At 47.2% G+C, this 20,000-nt stretch overlaps 2 protein-coding genes across 6 annotated transcripts in view; one reads left to right on the top strand and one right to left on the bottom strand.

The window, feature by feature from the left end:
• Positions 1-20,000, bottom strand: part of LOC139749197 (DNA oxidative demethylase ALKBH2-like) — a 620,232-nt gene that overhangs the window by 450,273 nt on the left and 149,959 nt on the right. The gene's annotated exons all lie outside the window — the stretch shown is intronic.
• Positions 10,272-20,000, top strand: part of LOC139749191 (uncharacterized) — a 148,740-nt gene continuing 139,011 nt past the window's right edge. For both annotated transcript variants that reach the window (XM_071662864.1, XM_071662863.1), the window contains exon 1: positions 10,272-10,789. The gene's annotated coding sequence lies outside the window, so the exon portion shown is untranslated. The remainder of the gene's footprint in view (positions 10,790-20,000) is intronic.

Below are 20,000 nucleotides of genomic sequence, written 5' to 3'. Positions count from 1 at the left end.
ACTCACTACCACGTCAGTTCACTCATTATGTGATGAAAAAATACACGACACATTCATATTAAGTCAGACAATGGCCGTGTGCTCCAAACGCAAGGGAAATACAAACGTATCGAGGCAACTGAGCTTCGTCAGGAGAGGAAGGCCTTTTAACCACCAGGCCGTTAGGAGAGTAAGACCCTGAACTTCCCAGACCTTCGTCAGAAGGGTAAGGCCTTGAACTAGTCAGACCTGTCAGGAGAGTAAGGTCTTCTAATTCCCAGCCTTCGTCAGGAGAGTAAGGCCTTCTACCCACCAGACCTTCGTCAGGAGAATAAGGCCTTCTACCCAACGGACCTTCGTCAGGAGAGTAAGGCCTTCTACCCACCAGACCTTCGTCAGGAGAGTAAGGCCTTCTACCCACCAGACCTTCGTCAGGAGAGTAAGGCCTTCTACCCACCAGACCTTCGTCAGGAGAGTAGGGCCTTCTAACCACCAGACCTTCGTCAGGAGGGTGATGCCTTGAACTTCCCCTACCTTCGTTAGGAAAGGAAGGCCTTTAACCACCAAACCGTTAAGAGAGTAAGGCCTTGAGCTTCCCCCAGACCTTCGTCAGGCAGGAGAGTAAGGCCTATTACCCACCAGACCTTCGCCAGTAGAGTAAGGCATTCTACAAGTTCCTGACTGACGAGCAGGCAGGCATGGAGGGCAGAACGCCAGCTGGAGTTTAGGAGCCCTCGGTAATAAGGTTATGAGCGGCGGTGACCAAAAGTGGCAGTGAGGTAATCATGCCAATTATTATTGCCATCCCGGCAAAACCAGCCGCAGATGTCCTTGTTTGAGTGGTTGCTGATGACAAAGACATTCCTTTGCGAATCCTGGTACCCTTGAACACGACGCTACGACTCTTAAGGACGGTGGTACGACCTTTCGACACGACGCCACGACCCTCCTGAGGACGGAGGTACGACCCATAGACACGACGCTATTACCATTGAGGACGGTCGTACGACCCTTAAACACGACCCTTGACGTCGGTGGTGCGACCCGTAAACACGATGCTACGACCCTTGAGGATGGTAGTACGACCCTAAGGTATGGCTATAGGCCAGGACTTTATGCCCAAGAGTCGTATTGTCGTACTGAAGAGTCATAAAGTCGCGCTCAAGGATCGTACAGTCGTGCTCAAAGGTCGTACCATAGCGCTCAAGGGTCGCACATCCGTGTTCAAGGGTCGTAACGTCATGCACAAGGACATTACTGTCGTGCTCAAGGGTCGTACCGTCGTGCTCTAAGGTCGTACCGTAGTGCTCAAAGGTCGCACCATAGCGCTCAAGGGTCGCACATCCGTGTTCAAGGGTCGTAACGTCGTACACAAGGACATTACTGTCGTGCTCAAGGGTCGTACCGTCGTGCTCAAGCGTCGTACCGTCGTGCTCAACGAGATTAAACACTACAACGAAGGAATCACTTCCAACAGGACGCACTGACCATGAGCACGCCCGTTCGAATCTGCCCCTCTGGCCGCGTCCTACGCACGGCTCCGTCGTCCACCACATCAGAACCCCCCACCCGAACACTCACATTCGTACTTACCTCAATCAAGCGCTTATCATTCGCTTCTGTGCCACAGACAAAGGCAGACCAATTACGCCATCTGGTTACCCTCCCGTGAATGCTGGACCTTGAAATATGTTCGGTACGACGTAGTAAAAGAAATAATAAAAAAAAAAAAAGGAGTGTCGTAAAGCCGTTTTAGAAAAAAAATATATGTGATGACAACCCTAGTACAAAAGGATCCAGGCCTCTAGCCATCTATGCAGTACAATGACATGATGGCCATTAGAATGGTGGTGAGGGGGAGGAGACGAGTTTACACACACACACACCCTTGACCTATGAAGATTTGATGATCACTTTCAATGACATGGTGGTTGAACGTTTAAATAAGGCAACAGTCTGGGAAAGAAAAGAAAAAAATTGCCTGTCGTCATAACCCCAGAATTAACTGGTTCACAGTTCATGTTTGTCATGTTCATCTTAACTGGAAACTCTACGCAATCAAACCCTTTGGGTTCAGGAACGTGTGTGTGTGTGTGTGTGTGTGTGTGTGTGTGTGTGTGTGTGTGTGTGTGTGTGTGTGTGTGTGTGTACCTGATGATGGTTCTTACAACCACCTTAGTGAAAAATCATCTCAAATAAATTGTTGTCTACGAGTTCTGACAATTCGAAGACGGGGGATGGGATGTATGGTATATGTTGGATCAATACGTAAGGTTGTGGGGGTTTCGTAACGGAGGTGATTGTACAGATAGGGTGAGGAGCAGTGCTAGCCACTCTCTCGTCCCGATAGAAGTCCTGAAGGAGGGGGAACCTCCTAGTGGGAGTTGTAAAACAGTGGCATCTACAGTTTCGCCCTGACAACACCGTATGATGAGCTTCTCTGTTTCACAGGGCTGTAGTCTGAAGTGTATCTCCAACCTTCTTTTTAGAGAATGTTTTGCATTTAAAAAGTTCCAGTTATCTGGCATTTTAAAACCTTATAGTGATTTGTTGAACGTTTTTGTGATTTGGCTATGTTATTTGTCGGCTTACTTCCTTCTGTATTCTGGCAGAGATAGTCCATTTCCTCTCGTTGGTAGTAATGGCTTGACCGCAAAGAAATGTTCAATATCGAGGTTGTTGAAGAATCCTTCAAGTATTTGAAAATATTCTACGAACGTGCCTCGGAGCTGCCTCTAGCTCTGAGAGCACAAACTCAATTCTCGATCGTCTAGACCAGTTGACTTATTCGGATCTTATTTTTCTAGGAGCTGAAAGGCCCTTCGTAGGTAAGAATGTCATGTCTATTTTCTCGTTATCTCTCCCTGGATACACGCTCGGAGTCGTAACATATACCTGAGGATCGTACGACGTCAATACAGCGACAGTGGACGAGGCGGGAGTGGAGGTGGGATGCGTTAGAGTAACTGGCGAGGTGATCCAGGGTGACGGTCATGGGAAAAGTGGTTGCCGGGTGACCATGACGCGTTTTAAACTGTTACTGATGAGGTTGTCGTCCTCCTGAGAACGACCGACGGTACGACCCCTCGAACACAACGTCAACGACCCTTACAACACCGTGCCCTAAAAGGCCGTCCCGTAGTGTTTAAAGGTCGTTTGAAACTGTTATTGCTCGGGGTTGTCGTCCACCTGAGAACGACCGACGGTACTGCGACTCTAGAGCACAGCGACACGACCCAAGAAGACGACGACTCTAGAGCACAGCGACACGACCCAAGAAGACGACGACTCTAGAACACAGCGACACGACCCAACAGCACGACGACATGACTCATGCGTTAATCGGCGTAGATCACTAAGGGTCAGGTCAGACCATCATGACCCAAGGGCCGTCAACCGTAGAGTTCAAAGGTCGTTCCAATGTCTTCAAAGGTCGTCCCGCTCTGCTTAGGACCAATATGACTCCCGAGGGTTCAGATGGTTCCCCTGATGACAGGTGGTACGCAATGTAACCAGATGGAACCAACAACACTTTCTCTCTCTTGCTTCGTCTGTACAAAATAGGCAAGTTAGACCTACCATCACTAAGAGAGAGAAGTGGGTGTTTATGACTCTTATGGTCGAGAAAATGGAGCATCGTATCTTTATGTTAAGTAGTGTATGTATGAACATAGTCTTTCTGAAAACAGTGGGGGAGTTATTTCAGAAGAGAATATACGCCTAACCAAAACCTTCAGATTTAACAGGTGAGAGTTTAAAATGATGCCAATTCGATGCCAATCATCGTCATCTTCATAAACGTCAGAGTCAATGGAGAGGTTATAGAGAGGGTCATGGGTCAACATGGGTCAACGGGGGGGTGACCTAGACACGAACTCTAAGGAGGAGGTTTATGAGGCATCTCTCTCTCTCTCTCTCTCTCTCTCTCTCTCTCTCTCTCTCTCTCTCTCTCTCTCTCTCTCTCTCTCTCTCTCTCAAGCCCGGGCTGTGGGAACCAGTGGCAAAACCCGTCCTCCTTCAGGGATGCTTTCAGTAGCCTTCCTCACAGTCCTAGTTCGTAAACCCACCGTCTTTCAATCCACGGCGTCGCCCCCCATCCCTCCCTCCCCATCTTGAAACACGAGCGAAATGAACCATCAAATGACTTTTCGATCGCAGTCATACGAGCGAACTACTGACGCGAACGGCTAACAAGTAAATGACCATGAGCAGATGATGTGACCTTCCTCTGCCTGACGGAGGAGGAAGAACGCAAGGAGACAAAACCCGTGATACGAGAAGCAGTCAGTCCTGAGTAACGAGGTGGTGGTGGTGGATTAACCTGCAGGTGGCCTTAACACTGACCCTCCCTCCTGCCTGGCACGACCACTCCTGGAGGAGGAGGAGGAGAGACGGGTGGTGGTGTGTGCTGGTGGTGGTGCTCCTCCTCCTCCTGCTAGGGGGTTAAAGAGGGAGGGAAGGCAGTGGTGAAGATGGTCGGGAGATCAACAGGCGTCAAGGCAATTGCTGGCGATGGTGGCACAGTAATGTTGGAGATAATGAATTGGAACACGGAAGGGGATGGATCACTGATGAACGTGTGGAACGTGGAAGAAAGGGGGAAATAAGTGGAAGACAGGAATAATAAGGGACGATAGAGAAGCTAATTACGAAATATAATAGTGAAAATAGGGACAAGGAAACACATGGGAGCAAAAGGTATTGAGACCACAGTACTATTATACCAGACCAGGTCTCATGCAGACCATCACCAGACCACATCTCGTAAAGACCATCACCAGACCACTGATCTTTACGGACCATAGTACCACACCAACCAGACCAATGTCTCATGCAGACCATTACAAGACCACGTCTCATACAGAAAATCACCAGACCACTGACCTACACAGTCCACAATACCACACCAACCAGACCATGTCTCAGGCAGACCATCACCAGACCACCTGTCACAGAGACCATCACCAGACCACTGATCTTTACGGACCATAGTACCACACCAACCAGACCAATGTCTCATGCAGACCATTACAAGACCACGTCTCATACAGAAAATCACCAGACCACTGACCTACACGGTCCACAATACCACACCAACCAGACCATGTCTCATGTAGACCATCACCAGACCACGTCTCACAGAGACCATCACCAGACCACTGATCTTTACGGACCTTAATACCACACCAACCAGACCAATGTCTCATGCAGACCATTACAAGACCACGTCTCATACAGAAAATCACCAGACCACTGACCTACATGGTCCACAATACAACACCAACCAGACCAATGTCTCATGCAGACCATTACAAGACCACATCTCATGACACCAAGGCCCTAGGTAAAGTCCACAAGATCTCCCAAGTAAACCTTCTCCATCCCAACACACGAAAGGTAAACTCCCTTGAAGTATACGATTGCCACAGCAGATGGTATATACCAAGACAGCATCATATGGAGTATACCAGTCACCCACACACCTCCCACATCAGAGCCCAAACCAACAATTAATCCACGCTGTTTAGACACGGGGGAAAAAATTTTACCTGTTCACTTGGACAAAAACTTTAAGACTTTTAAAACCTACGACAAAAGCTTGTCGAAAATGAAATACAGAAAGACGAAAATCAAGACCCATTGAGGAAATCTCTTACCTACACAATGATCATTCCCTGTGAATTACGTACAAGCTGGTACGGGAAGGCGATTAGACCTGACGTGCTGTTAACTTAATGGATGGAAAAGAGAAGACGTTTAACAATCATAATCACCCAAGGCATCGCCAGGAGACAAGCGCATGCTCAAAGGGCATGACGATGTAGTTCCTCGAAACAAGGAGATTAGACACAGGAACGTAGCCAAGCATGCAGCTATAGCGCTGTCATGCAACGCCCTCACAGCACTGTCATGTTCGCCGTGCATGGCTTGGGGGGGCGGCGTGATGAGGCGATAACACATCTAACGACCGGTTGGATCATTAAGGATCGGTGCACACGATGGCTCCGGCGACTGATCCATTAAATGAGTAATTGGGATGATGATTATGATGACGACAGTTCGTATGGTCGGGCAGAGAACGAAACATTGTGAAAAGTCATGCAACCACGTAGAATGGTCACGAAACATTGTGAAAAGTTATGCAATCAAGTAGAATGATCACAGGTATCATAACTACAGACAACAATATTTATACTTCTAAAAGATCGCTCGTTCAAAGGGTAACACACACACACACACACACACACACACACACACACACACACACACACACACACACACACACACACACACACACACACATTCACGATACACCAAATGGAAAAACGTCTTTATGTATTGCATGCTGAAGAAAAACGTTGTTACGACCCGCTAGCAAAGTTGTTACGACCCTCTTAAAAACGTTTTTACGACCCTCTAAGTAACGTTGTTACGACCCTTTAGCAATGTTTTTACGACCCTCTAAGTAACGTTGATACGACCCTTTAGCATCGTTGTTACGACCCTCTAGCACCGTCGTTACGACCCTCTAACAACGTTGTTACGACCCTCTAGCACCGTCGTTACGACCCTCTAGCACCGTCGTTACGACCCTCTAGTACAACGGTAAAACCACTGAGAAAGTCGTTACGACCCTATAGCTCGACAAAAGAAATCAAGAACGACAATACGACCCTTGTGGGGGTCAGGTCAGCGGCATCACGACCATACCCGAGAGTCGTACCGTCGTGTTGGTGTGGTGAACCGTCGCAACCCAAAAAAAAAAACATCGTACCGTCGTGCTGGTGTGGTGAACCGTCGCAACCCCCCCAAAAAATATCGTACCGTCGTGCTCGGGGGTCGTACCGTAGCGCTGGAAATGTACCGTCGTACAGTTGTGCTCAAAGATCGTACAGTCGTGCTTAAGGGTCGTATGTACCGTCGTGCTTCAGAGTCGCACCGTCGTACTCAAGGATCGTTCCGCCGTACTGTGTCGTACAGTCGTGCTCGCTCAAGGATCGTACCGCCGTACCGAGTCGTACAGCCGTCCTTAGTACCGCCATACTGAGTCGCACCGTCGTGCTCAAGTATCGTACCTCCTCGCCCGTCGTACCGTCAGCCTGCAGGACGACACCTCGGTGAGGGACGGACGGAGAGCGTGTGGTTCGTGCGTGTGTGTGTGCGCGCCCGTGGAGTACTGCTCCTCCTACAGAGAGAACCGTTCCGTTAGCGGTACACCAGCTCCGGCCACGCCCACCGGGAAACTCATCGCAGACGCACTCAGGGAGGGAACTCCCGACAACCTGTTTGGTCCGTCTCACGCAACAAAAAACGAACAGACTCCGCCACACGCGTTTCCCCCTCACGGCCCAGCGCGCCATGAGGGCGTACGAGGGGAGTCATGCACATCTATAGCAACAATGAGGCATGACATATTCTTTAAGAGGGATCTCCCATCACCGTAGCGGCTCCAAGGCGTAGCTCTTCGGGAGTCTTCTCCCTCCCACGTCCCAGGCCTCCCCCAAGCTGCTGGGTCTGGGTTGTTGGTCAAAACAGGTGTTGGGAGCCAAAGGCCACCACGCAAGTCACCCCCCAAGCGTGGCAGCTCCAGGTGCGCTCTGTAAACACTCGTCCATCCAGGGGCGCTTTTGATAGACGTCTTCGCCGCCCATCACCGTGGCGTTTCTGGCGATGGCAGGGCGACAGCGTTGGAAGATTCACCAACCCTGGGTGTTTGAGGTTGGTTGGCTCTCTCTCTCTCTCTCTCTCTCTCTCTCTCTCTCTCTCTCTCTCTCTCTCTCTCTCTAGCCTTGATTCTTAATCTGTGACACTCTCTTCGTGTCTGTCGTGCCAGAAGGAACTTATTCTCAGACGCAAGATGGGGACCATGGCTTCTAGGGTGTTTCTCAGGAACACATGATGATATACCTCTCCAGTCTCTGGGCTTCAGGGAGTACAACGTCATTGATTTCAGCCGTTCCCAATTATTCATTTCCTCTACCACATTAATACGGGCCGTAAAAGCTCTCTGGCCACTTCGTCTCTTCGATGTATATTAACTGACTGTTATATTTCTCTCTTGTGTCTCCCCTGATGATGTGATTATTACACGAAAGTGCACTTGGGAACTTATCGTGTTTCATTTTCCCCGTGGACTCATAGGAATATATATATATATATATATATATATATATATATATATATATATATATATATATATATATATATATATATATATCTTTCTTTTTCTTTTCTTTCATACTATTCGCCATTTCCCGCGTTAGCGAGGTAGCGTTAAGAACAGAGGACTGGGCCTTTGAGGGAATATCCTCATCTGGCTCCCTTCTCTGTTCCTTCTTTTGGAAGAAAAAAACAAAAACAAGAGGGGAGGATTTCCAGCGCCCCGCTCCCTCCCCTTTTAGTCGCCTTCTACGACACGCAGGGAATACATGGGAAGTATATATATATATATATATATATATATATATATATATATATATATATATATATTTACTTATTTATCTATTATACTTAATCGCCGTTTTCCGCGTTAGCGAGGTAGCGCAAGGAAACAAACGAAAGAATGGCCCAACCCACCCACATACACATGTATATATACATAAACGCCCACACACGCACAAATACATACCTATACATTTCAACGTACACATACATATACATACACAGACATACATATATACATATGTACATATTCATACTTGCTGCCTTCATCCATTCCAGTCGCCACCCCGCTACACATGATATAGCACACACCCAGAGTGTTAGCCAGGGAGGGGCTTTCCAAAGGCTCCTTCAGCCCAGAGTTGCACTACTGCCCGCAGCAGGGATATGTGGACTCCTCTTCTGCAGTGATAAGTTCTTTGACGATACGGTTCACCCAGATGACACACCGTCGCCAAAAGGTGACTCTTCGCGCCCATTGGTGTAACGTCTAGCTGACCGAGCCCGATAACACACACACACACACACACACACACACACACACACACACACACACACACACACACACACATAATTATTCTCTCTCTCTCTCTCTCTCTCTCTCTCTCTCTCTCTCTCTCTCTCTCTCTCTCTCTCTCTCTCTCTCTCTCTCTCTCTCCCCACCCCACACGTAACACATGACGGCACGTAACGCACATGAGTTACGGCGTTACGCGCAACTCCAGGTGTTCCTGCGGTGAACGCTACGCGATAGGCCCTTACATGGTAAAAATTTCGTCATAAATGCTCGTAAATATGTGAGATACACGAGAGTCTTTCTACCAGCAATACCATGAGCTACGTTCCAGGCAGCAACACGATAATCACCATCACCAGTCACTAATCACCATCACCAACCACTCACCATCACCACCACCATTCACCATCATCACCACCAATCACCATCACAACCACAATTTCCATCACCACCACAATCTCTTATCACCATCACCTTGTTGTATGCCACTACCACACCATCACCTTGCTGTATGCCACTACCACACCATCACCTTGCTGTATGCCACTACCACACCATCACCTTGCTGTATGCCACTACCACACCATCACCTTGCTGTATGCCACTACCACACCATCACCTTGCTGTATGCCACTACCACACCATCACCTCGTTGTATGCCACTACCACACCATCACCTTGTTGTATGCCACTACCACACCATCACCTTGCTGTATGCCACTACCACACCATCACCTTGCTGTATGCCACTACCACACCATCACCTTGCTGTATGCCACTACCACACCATCACCTTGCTGTATGCCACTACCACACCATCACCTTGCTGTATGCCACTACCACACCATCACCTTGCTGTATGCCACTACCACACCATCACCTCGTTGTATGCCACTACCACACCATCACCTTGTTGTATGCCACTACCACACCATCACCTTGCTGTATGCCACTACCACACAACACCATCATCATCTTCACTATCATCACGGCATCACCACTATCATCATGGCTAACAACCTACTACTACTACTACTACTACTACTATTACTACTACTACCACTACAACCACCATCACGACTACTGCTACTACCACTACTACATACAACCCATGGCTAGCACGGGGCTGGTCCTGGCTGACCGCGGTCGCCCGGGGTCGTACCGTGGCCATCCTCCCCCCGGGGGAGGGAGGGACGAGATGGGGGGGTGTGTGTGTGGTGGTCCTCCTCCTCCTCCTCCTCCTCCTCCACCTCCTCCTCCTCCTCCTCCTCCTCCTCCACCACCACCTCCTCCTCCTCCTCCTCCCTCCTCCGTACCTCCATGCGACCCGCGCGCTCCTTCAGTCGTTGTGGGAGCCTTGCGCGCGCTGGACGCAGCCCTCATCCCTCGACCCCCAAGCCCTCTCACACGCCGCACACATACACACGCACACCCAACCACTGGAGAGGGCACCCCACTCCCTCACCACTGCGAAAGAGAGAGAGACCTCAGTGCATAAGAAAAAAAAAACGGGGTGTGTGGAACCCACTTTCAATAACTGATCCTACAGGGGAAAAATATATATAAATAATACATCTACTATACAGTTATACAGTTCATAATACAGTTATACAGTGACATACAAGCCGCTCACCCCCTCCCCTCTCTGAAGACAATGGAGACGACGGTGTGAGGGGGCGCGCAACACACAGTGCCTGTAGGGGCAGTCGCCTGGACCACGTGTGTGTGTGTGTGTGTGTGTGTCTGTGTGTCTACGTGTGAGTCTTGCTGGAGCCATGGCAGCGATGCAGGCCAAAGGACGTAGACTCTCCTTGGCCATCCTGGCCCTAACACTCACCCTCAGCACGGCAGGTACGTCCTAGGTTAAAAAAGAAGTGAGTCAATACGGTTTAGGAGCCTATGTTAAGTATGGCCTATGTTATGAACTATGTCGTTTTGTACGTCCTAGGTAAGGAAAGTCCTGTGTTAGGAGCCTATGTTAAGTATGGCCTATGTTATGAACTATGTCGGTTTCGTACGTCCTAGGTAAGGAAAGTCCAGTGTTAGGAGCCTATGTTAAGTATGGCCTATGTTAGGAATTAGTGTCGACTGTACATCCTAGGTTAAGAAATTCCTGTGTTAAGAGTTTATGTTAAGTGTGGCCTACGTTATGAACTAGTGTCGATTATACGTCCTAGGTTATGAAAGTCCTGTGTTAGGAGCCTATGTTATGGCCTATGTCATGAGCCAGTGTCGATTGTACGTCCTATGTTATGTTTCTGCTGCTTTTATCCTTATTTCAAATTCCTATGTTGCGAATGAACTGTACGTTTATAAGTCCTATGTTATGAACCTTTGGTTATTAAGTCCTATGTTATGAACCTTTGGTTATTAAGTCCTGTGTCACTAACATTTGGCTTTAAGTCCTATGTTATGAATCTTTGGTTATTAAGTCCTGTGTCACTATCATTTGGCTTTAAGTCCTATGTTATGAATCTTTGGTTGTCAAATCTTGTGTTATGAACCTGTGTTTATGAAGTCCTATGTTACGAACCTTTTACAATCAAGTATTACATTACATGGACAAAGAATGCTACGAACCATTGGCTTTTAGGTCCTATGTTAAAAACCTTTGGTTATAAGAGCTATAACACGAACGTTTGGTTATCAAGTCCCATGTTACGAACCTTCGGTATTACGTCCTATGTTACGAATCTTTGGTTATTAAGTCCTATGTTAAGAACCTCTGTTAATTACGTCCTATGTTGCGACCTTCTGCTTTCAAGTCCTATGTTACGACCTCTTGTTAATTACGTCCTATGTTACGAATCTTTGGTTATTAAGTCCTATGCTACGACTCTCTTAATTACGTCCTATGTTACGAACATCTGCTTTTAAGTCCTATGTTACGATCCTCTATCACTGAACTACGCCATGAACATGTTCAACAGAACACCGTGTTAAAAATCTACGTTAAATTTACTTCGTGTATCAGGAATTTTAACATTTACGAAGAAGCCCTTTGATACTAAACCGCCCCTCACTTCCCCCATGTTAAATTGTGTTCATTTTCACAGATTTTCGTCACTTCTCGCTGGCGATATGCAAATGAAGACACCCCACTCCTATATACAGTGTGTGTGTGTGTGTGTGTGTGTGTATGTGTGTGTGTGTGTGTGTGTGTGTGTGTGATCTATAAGATTGGGGTCACACTGTTCACTTTATCGGTTAATTCAACTTCATCTGTTAACAGTTAACGAAGTGAACAAGTTGTCTTTGATTGGAGAGGGAGTGACATGGGGTAATCCTATGGTGTAAATAGACTGTTCCTCGTTTCCTATGATGATTAATACGGTCTACAGTACTAATCTCTTCTGGGCACGACGGTAGGACCTTGGAGCACGAAGGTACGACCCTAGATCACGAAGGTACGACCCTGGAGCACGACGGTAAGACCCTGGAGCACGAAGGTACGACCCTGGAGCACGACGGTAAGACCCTGGAGCACGAAGGTACGGCCCTAGAGCACGACGGTAAGACCCTAGAGCACGAAGGTACGACCATAGAACAAGACGGTACGACCCTACTGCACGAAGGTACGACCCTAGAGCACGACGGTACGACCCTACTGCACGAAGGTACGACCCTAGAGCACGAAGGTACAACCCTAGAGCACGACGGCACGACCCTAGAGCACGAAGGTACGACCCTAGAGCACGACGGTACGACCCTAGAGCACGAAGATGTTACGACCCTGGAGCACGACGGTACGACCCTAGAGGCACGACCTGTGCGACACTTGATCACGACGGTGCGACTCCTACGCAGCACGACGGCGCACGACCGTTAGGTCTGACGACCCGTTCTTTCGGCCAAGGCCAGACCAGGCCTTCACCCACACCCACACCCCCCAGAACGATCGTAGAGGGTCGTTATCACAGTGATCCAGGAGGCCAGTTCGAATACTCACAACGCCACGCAGGCACGCACCACCACCACAAGCAGTCTGAAAAAGCACTTACGACAGAGGTTATCCCTAAACCCAACCCTTTGCCCACAACTCTCCCCCCGCCCGAACACACACACACACACACACTTAGACATTCACTTCCCCGTGCCACTAACGTAGACAGCACGGGGCCCCTCCTCAGCCACTACCTTCCTCACCACTAACCCAGTCCAGAGACGCCGTGTTCAGCTTTTGGGTAAAACCCCTTCCACCACCTCGACACGGTAAACACATAATCATTTGACATATACAGCCTTAACGCCAGACATTGGTCGTAAACAAGTAAGAAAGGAAACCCCACCCTCAACCTATGACCCCCCCCTTCCTTACCTCCTCTCCCCTGCCCAGGCTACACCCAGCCACCTAAATCCAAACAAATATATATATATATATATATATATATATATATATATATATATATATATATATATATATATATATATTCCTATAAGTCCACGGGGAAAATGAAACCCGATAAGTTCCCAAGTGCACTTTCGTGTAATAATCACACCATCAGGGGAGAGACACAAGAGAGAAATATAACAGTTAGTTGATATACAACGAAGAGACGTAGCTAAGGACGCCATTTGGTAAACATGCAGAAGTAACGCGAGGCTCAGAGTGTAGTGTTGGTGGCTCTTTCCCACGACAAAGAGCCTAGCAACGAAGACAGCGGTGTCTGGCGCCAAGGGAATGGTAAACGACAGTTCGTGTTTCACCACCACCACCACCACGCCATCATCGGCAAACAAGTTCTCTCTCTCTCTCTCTCTCTCTCTCTCTCTCTCTCTCTCTCTCTCTCTCTCTCTCTCTCTCTCTCTCTCTCCATCACCAACAACACCCGTCTCACAACCACAACTACCGTCAACTCACCAAAATCACCTTCCTTACTTGACACTGTCTATTGTCGTCAATGAACATGACATTTTTGATAACAATAAGAGGTGGCCACTCACCAACAACCACATAGCTGGCTATCAGGAACAATAGCTAGCCATCTACAACAATAGCTAGCCATCTACAACAATAGCTAGCCATCTACAACAATAGCTAGCCATCTACAACAATAGCTAGCCATCTACAACAATAGCTGTCTATCAGTAACAATAGCTGGCCATCGTCAACAGGAGCAGTCTATCAGCCATAGTAACACAGAATTATATCGCACAACCAACACGGTTGCCGCAATGGAAGATCCAGCCTGACGAATTCGCTGGAATTTTTTCTAATGCTATTTATCAAGAATTGGGAAGAAAAATATTACCGTCAGATGGAGTATATTTAGTTTTCCATAAAAAAAAAAAGGTTTTCGATAAAATACGTCACATGAGACTTTAACATACACTCGAAGTCTGTACATGGATCAGAGACTGGCTTAACTGAAGAAAGCAGCGAAGCCTCGGATTGGCTAAGACGTAACGAGTGGTGTCCCACAGGGGTCGGTCCTAGGCCCAATTCTTTTCCCCAATATATATTAATGACCTAGAACTTAGTCTCATATCTAAGATCTCAAAATCTGCTGGCGATATTTAACCAGGAGGCACAGCTGTAAACAGGCGGGACTGCAAAATTAATTAAAGAGATCTTAACTTACTAGCAGAGGGGTCAGACAGATGGCAAATGAAGTTTAATGTAGACATGTGTAAAGTTAGGCATACTGGAGACAATAATAACCCTTACGACTACAAAGTATTTGGAAAATCTCAAACTAAATGAAGTGAAGAAAAGGACCTTGGAGTTGTCATTAGCAACAATATGAAATACACTAAACAGTGTCAAACAGCAAGTCAAAAAAGGCAATCAAAATGTTAAGACTTCAGCGCCAGGAACATAGGTTACAAGACGCCAGCAATAATGCTCACACTTCATACTTCTCCAGTAAGACCACATCTTGGATATGCAGTCCAGTTTCGGTCCCCAAACTATATAAAAAAAAAAAGAAAAAATAAGACGAGGAAGAAGAATTAGAACAAGTACAAAGACGCGCGACAAAATTGATCCCATCTCTTAGAAATCTGGCATACGAAGAGACGCTAAAACGATTGGATCTCTTCTCCCTTAAAAAAAAAACGCAAGACTTCGCGGCGACTTAATCCAAGCGTTCAAAATTCTAAACAAGTTTGATAAAATGAATAAAGAACATCTTTCCGAAGTACAAGAAAATACGGTTACCAGGACAAATGGAATAAAACTCAAAACTAAAAGATGTAGTACGGACGTGGGAAAAAGCATTTTTTTCCCTATAGGTATGTAGAGCACTAAGTTACCGTCAGACATAATGAATTCGTAGACTATAAATACCTTCCAAAGTCGTTTAGACAAAAATTTTTATAAATTCAGGTATACTATGAGAAAAAAACGCCAGAAATAAGCTGTATAAACGACGGCGTTAACGGGGACACTAGAAGGCTAATGTGCAGCAGCGGGGAGTCGGTGATACCCTTAAAAAAAATGCTGAGCAGAATTACATTTTCTCGTCAAGTGAAAACCCTGTTCTTTTGGTGTGTGTGTGTGTGTGTGTGTGTGTGTGTGTGTGTGTGTGTTTCCAGACAACCCAGTTGTGGGCCAATCAGGCCTCCTGTAGTCTGCCATCCAGTACCACTTCTCCTTCTACCAACAACTTCTTGACCAATAACAACTTCACTAATGAAAGCTTCCCTCCAGCTATCATCATAGCTTTCTCCTGAAGCTAAAGTGATCATCACAAAATACGACCACCTAAGCTACTGAGGAAAGCCAGCTATATCTTTTTCCAAGTCGACCATGGCAACCTCAGCTAACTACAGCTGTATCAACAGCTATTTGCCAGTAATAGGATACAGCAGCTGTACCGTCTTGAGGGGTACCAAAACTGTACCATCTATATGGTACTACAGCTGTACCCTAAGTTGATATTGCTCTCCCAACAGCTATCTTCCTGTCCCAACAGCTAACTGTTCGGCAAAGCAATAAACATATCAAGAGCTATAAAGCAACAATTTTTTTTTTCCTCCCACGGTGCACAGGGGTGGGTGGGTGAGTGACGTGGGTGGAGGCGGTGGGAAGGGTGGGCCAGGTGGGGTGGGAAGGTGGAGCCCCGAGTGGGTAGGCGGGTGGACTTGGACCTGAGGCAGGGCAGAGAGAGAGAGAGAGAGAGAGAGAGAGAGAGAGAGAGAGAGAGAGAGAGAGAGAGAGAGAGAGAGAGAGAGAGATGGGGGTGAGGGGGATGGTTGGTGGTGGAGGAGGAGGAGGTTACAGATGGGGGAGGAGCTGGGTGGGAGGGTGGGTTCCGGGGATTGGATGGCCAGGAGTGAATGGCCTCTGTACCCGGGGCTGTCTCGTCACCCCCGGACACACACACACACACACACACACACACACACACACACACACACACACACTGGTCCTCCTCCTGCTGAACGATATTGCTCCACCTTGCTCATCCCCTCACAACCCACGAGTCTTCCTCAACCCCCATGGATCACATCCTTCTCCTCCTGGTACTTCTACATCCTCCATCTATATACATATACACACCCAAGATCTTCTGCCATCTATGGTCTCCGCTCCATCTAGCCTGGAATTTCCATCACCGTCACGCCAGGTGTGATCCCCCTATTTAACTTCCTCTTAACCATCGTCTTATCTTCGTCTCCGTCTACTGTCAACCCAGCTACTGTCAACTAATCTCCTCCTCCTCCTCCTCCTCCTCCTCCTCCTCCTCCTCCTCCTCCTCCTCCTCCTCCTCCTCCTCCTCCTCCTCCTCCTCCTCCTCCTCTCCTCTCCTCCCCTCCCTTATTCACCAGTTACCATCTTCACAACATCACACACACACACACACCCTCCATTCGGCTCTCCTAGCAGGCTGAAAGATATCCACCTGGCTATCCTAGCAAGGTGTAAGATATCCACTTGGCTATCCTAGCAAGGTGTAAGATATCCACCTGGCTATCCTAGCAAGGTGTAGGATATCCACTTGGCTATCCTAGCAAGGTGTAGGATATCCACTTGGCTATCCTAGCAAGGTGTAGGATATCCACTTGGCTATCCTAGCAAGGTGTAAGATATCCACCTGGCTATCCTAGCAAGGTGTAAGATATCCACCTGGCTATCCTAGCAAGGTGTAGGATATCCACTTGGCTATCCTAGCAAGGTGTAAGATATCCACCTGGCTATCCTAGCAAGGTGTAAGATATCCACCTGGCTATCCTAGCAAGGTGTAAGATATCCACCTGGCTATCCTAGCAAGGTGTAAGATATCCACCTGGCTATCCTAGCAAGGTGTAAGATATCCACCTGGCTATCCTAGCAAGGTGTAAGATATCCACCTGGCTATCCTAGCAAGGTGTAAGATATCCACCTGGCTATCCTAGCAAGGTGTAAGATATCCACCTGGCTATCCTAGCAAGGTGTAGGATATCCACTTGGCTATCCTAGCAAGGTGTAAGATATCCACCTGGCTATCCTAGCAAGGTGTAAGATATCCACCTGGCTATCCTAGCAAGGTGTAAGATATCCACCTGGCTATCCTAGCAAGGTGTAGGATATCCACTTGGCTATCCTAGCAAGGTGTAAGATATCCACCTGGCTATCCTAGCAAGGTGTAAGATATCCACCTGGCTATCCTAGCAAGGTGTAAGATATCCACCTGGCTATCCTAGCAAGGTGTAAGATATCCACCTGGCTATCCTAGCAAGGTGTAAGATATCCACCTGGCTATCCTAGCAAGGTGTAAGATATCCACCTGGCTATCCTAGCAAGGTGTAAGATATCCACCTGGCTATCCTAGCAAGGTGTAAGATATCCACCTGGCTATCCTAGCAAGGTGTAGGATATCCACTTGGCTATCCTAGCAAGGTGTAAGATATCCACCTGGCTATCCTAGCAAGGTGTAGGATATCCACTTGGCTATCCTAGCAAGGTGTAAGATATCCACCTGGCTATCCTAGCAAGGTGTAAGATATCCACCTGGCTATCCTAGCAAGGTGTAGGATATCCACTTGGCTATCCTAGCAAGGTGTAAGATATCCACCTGGCTATCCTAGCAAGGTGTAAGATATCCACCTGGCTATCCTAGCAAGGTGTAAGATATCCACCTGGCTATCCTAGCAAGGTGTAAGATATCCACCTGGCTATCCTAGCAAGGTGTAAGATATCCACCTGGCTATCCTAGCAAGGTGTAAGATATCCACCTGGCTATCCTAGCAAGGTGTAAGATATCCACCTGGCTATCCTAGCAAGGTGTAAGATATCCACCTGGCTATCCTAGCAAGGTGTAAGATATCCACCTGGCTATCCTAGCAAGGTGTAAGATATCCACCTGGCTATCCTAGCAAGGTGTAAGATATCCACCTGGCTATCCTAGCAAGGTGTAAGATATCCACCTGGCTATCCTAGCAAGGTGTAGGATATCCACTTGGCTATCCTAGCAAGGTGTAAGATATCCACCTGGCTATCCTAGCAAGGTGTAAGATATCCACCTGGCTATCCTAGCAAGGTGTAGGATATCCACTTGGCTATCCTAGCAAGGTGTAGGATATCCACTTGGCTATCCTAGCAAGGTGTAAGATATCCACCTGGCTATCCTAGCAAGGTGTAAGATATCCACCTGGCTATCCTAGCAAGGTGTAGGATATCCACTTGGCTATCCTAGCAAGGTGTAAGATATCCACTTGGCTATCCTAGCAAGGTGTAAGATATCCACCTGGCTATCCTAGCAAGGTGTAGGATATCCACTTGGCTATCCTAGCAAGGTGTAGGATATCCACTTGGCTATCCTAGCAAGGTGTAGGATATCCACTTGGCTATCCTAGCAAGGTGTAGGATATCCACTTGGCTATCCTAGCAAGGTGTAGGATATCCACTTGGCTATCCTAGCAAGGTGTAAGATATCCACCTAGCTATCCTAAAGGTGAAAGGATATCCCCCTTGGCTACCCCAGAAAGGGTTTGGGGAAATATCCACTTGGCAACCTAGAAAGGGTGTAGGATATCCATTTGGGCTATCCTAGCAAGGGGAAAGGGATATCCATTTGGGCTATCCAGAAAGGGTGTAAGATACCACCTAGCTATCCAGGGGGCCCATCAATCTGCCCCGTCCCTTTAACAACCTTGCTTCAGACACGTGTGTGAGGCATGGGGTCGTCTTTCCCCTGCTCAAGGTCACCCCCCCCCCCACCACCTTAACCTCTCGACCACAACGGTACGACCACGCAAGCATGATGGTACGACCCTTGAATTCGACGCCACGACTCTTTAAGCATAACGGTTTGACCCTCCTAGTACGACCTAGTACGGGTACGACCCTTTGAGCACGACAGAACGATTGACCTATGATCTGAACCAGTTATCGTCCGTCAAATAATTCTGTCAACCTTCGAATCTATCCTTCGACGTCGAATACTGTGTCAAATAATTGTGCAAGAGTATCGAATAATTCCATCGACTGTCGAATACTGTCAAATAATTGTGCAAGAGTATCGAATAATTCCATCGACTGTCGGATACTGTGTCAAATAATTGTGCAAGAGTATCGAATAATTCCATCAACTGTCGAATACTGTGTCAAATAACTGTGCAAGAGTATCGAATAATTCCATCGACTGTCGAATACTGTGTCAAATAATTGTGCAAGAGTATCGAGTAATTCCATTGACTGTCGAATACTGTGTCAAATAATTGTGCAAGAGTATCGAATAATTCCATCGACTGTCGAATACTGTGTCAAATAATTGTGCAAAAGTATCGAATAATTCCATCGACTGTCGAATACTGTGTCAAATAATTATGCAAAAGTATCAAATAATTCCATCGACTGTCGAATACTGTGTCAAATAATTGTGCAAAAGTATCGAACAATTCCATCGACTGTCGAATGAATACAATAACTCTCAAATAATTAGTGATTCGAATCATTCCATGAACTGTCGAACAAGTGCATATGTGCGTGTTATCATATCATCCAGTCTTATCGTATATCAATATTCCAACACCTTAACAACCTCTTCAATCTCTTTTTCATTTCTTTGGGTTTTTTTCCCCCCTCAATTCTGGACTTACCAAGTGAATCTACCTATATCCTTCCTTTACTATTTCA

Source organism: Panulirus ornatus, chromosome 6 (assembly GCF_036320965.1).
Source record: "Panulirus ornatus isolate Po-2019 chromosome 6, ASM3632096v1, whole genome shotgun sequence".
NCBI classification, from domain to species: domain Eukaryota; kingdom Metazoa; phylum Arthropoda; class Malacostraca; order Decapoda; family Palinuridae; genus Panulirus; species Panulirus ornatus.
Note: the sequence above shows the minus strand (reverse complement) of the source record. Positions and strands in the feature narration are given on the sequence as shown.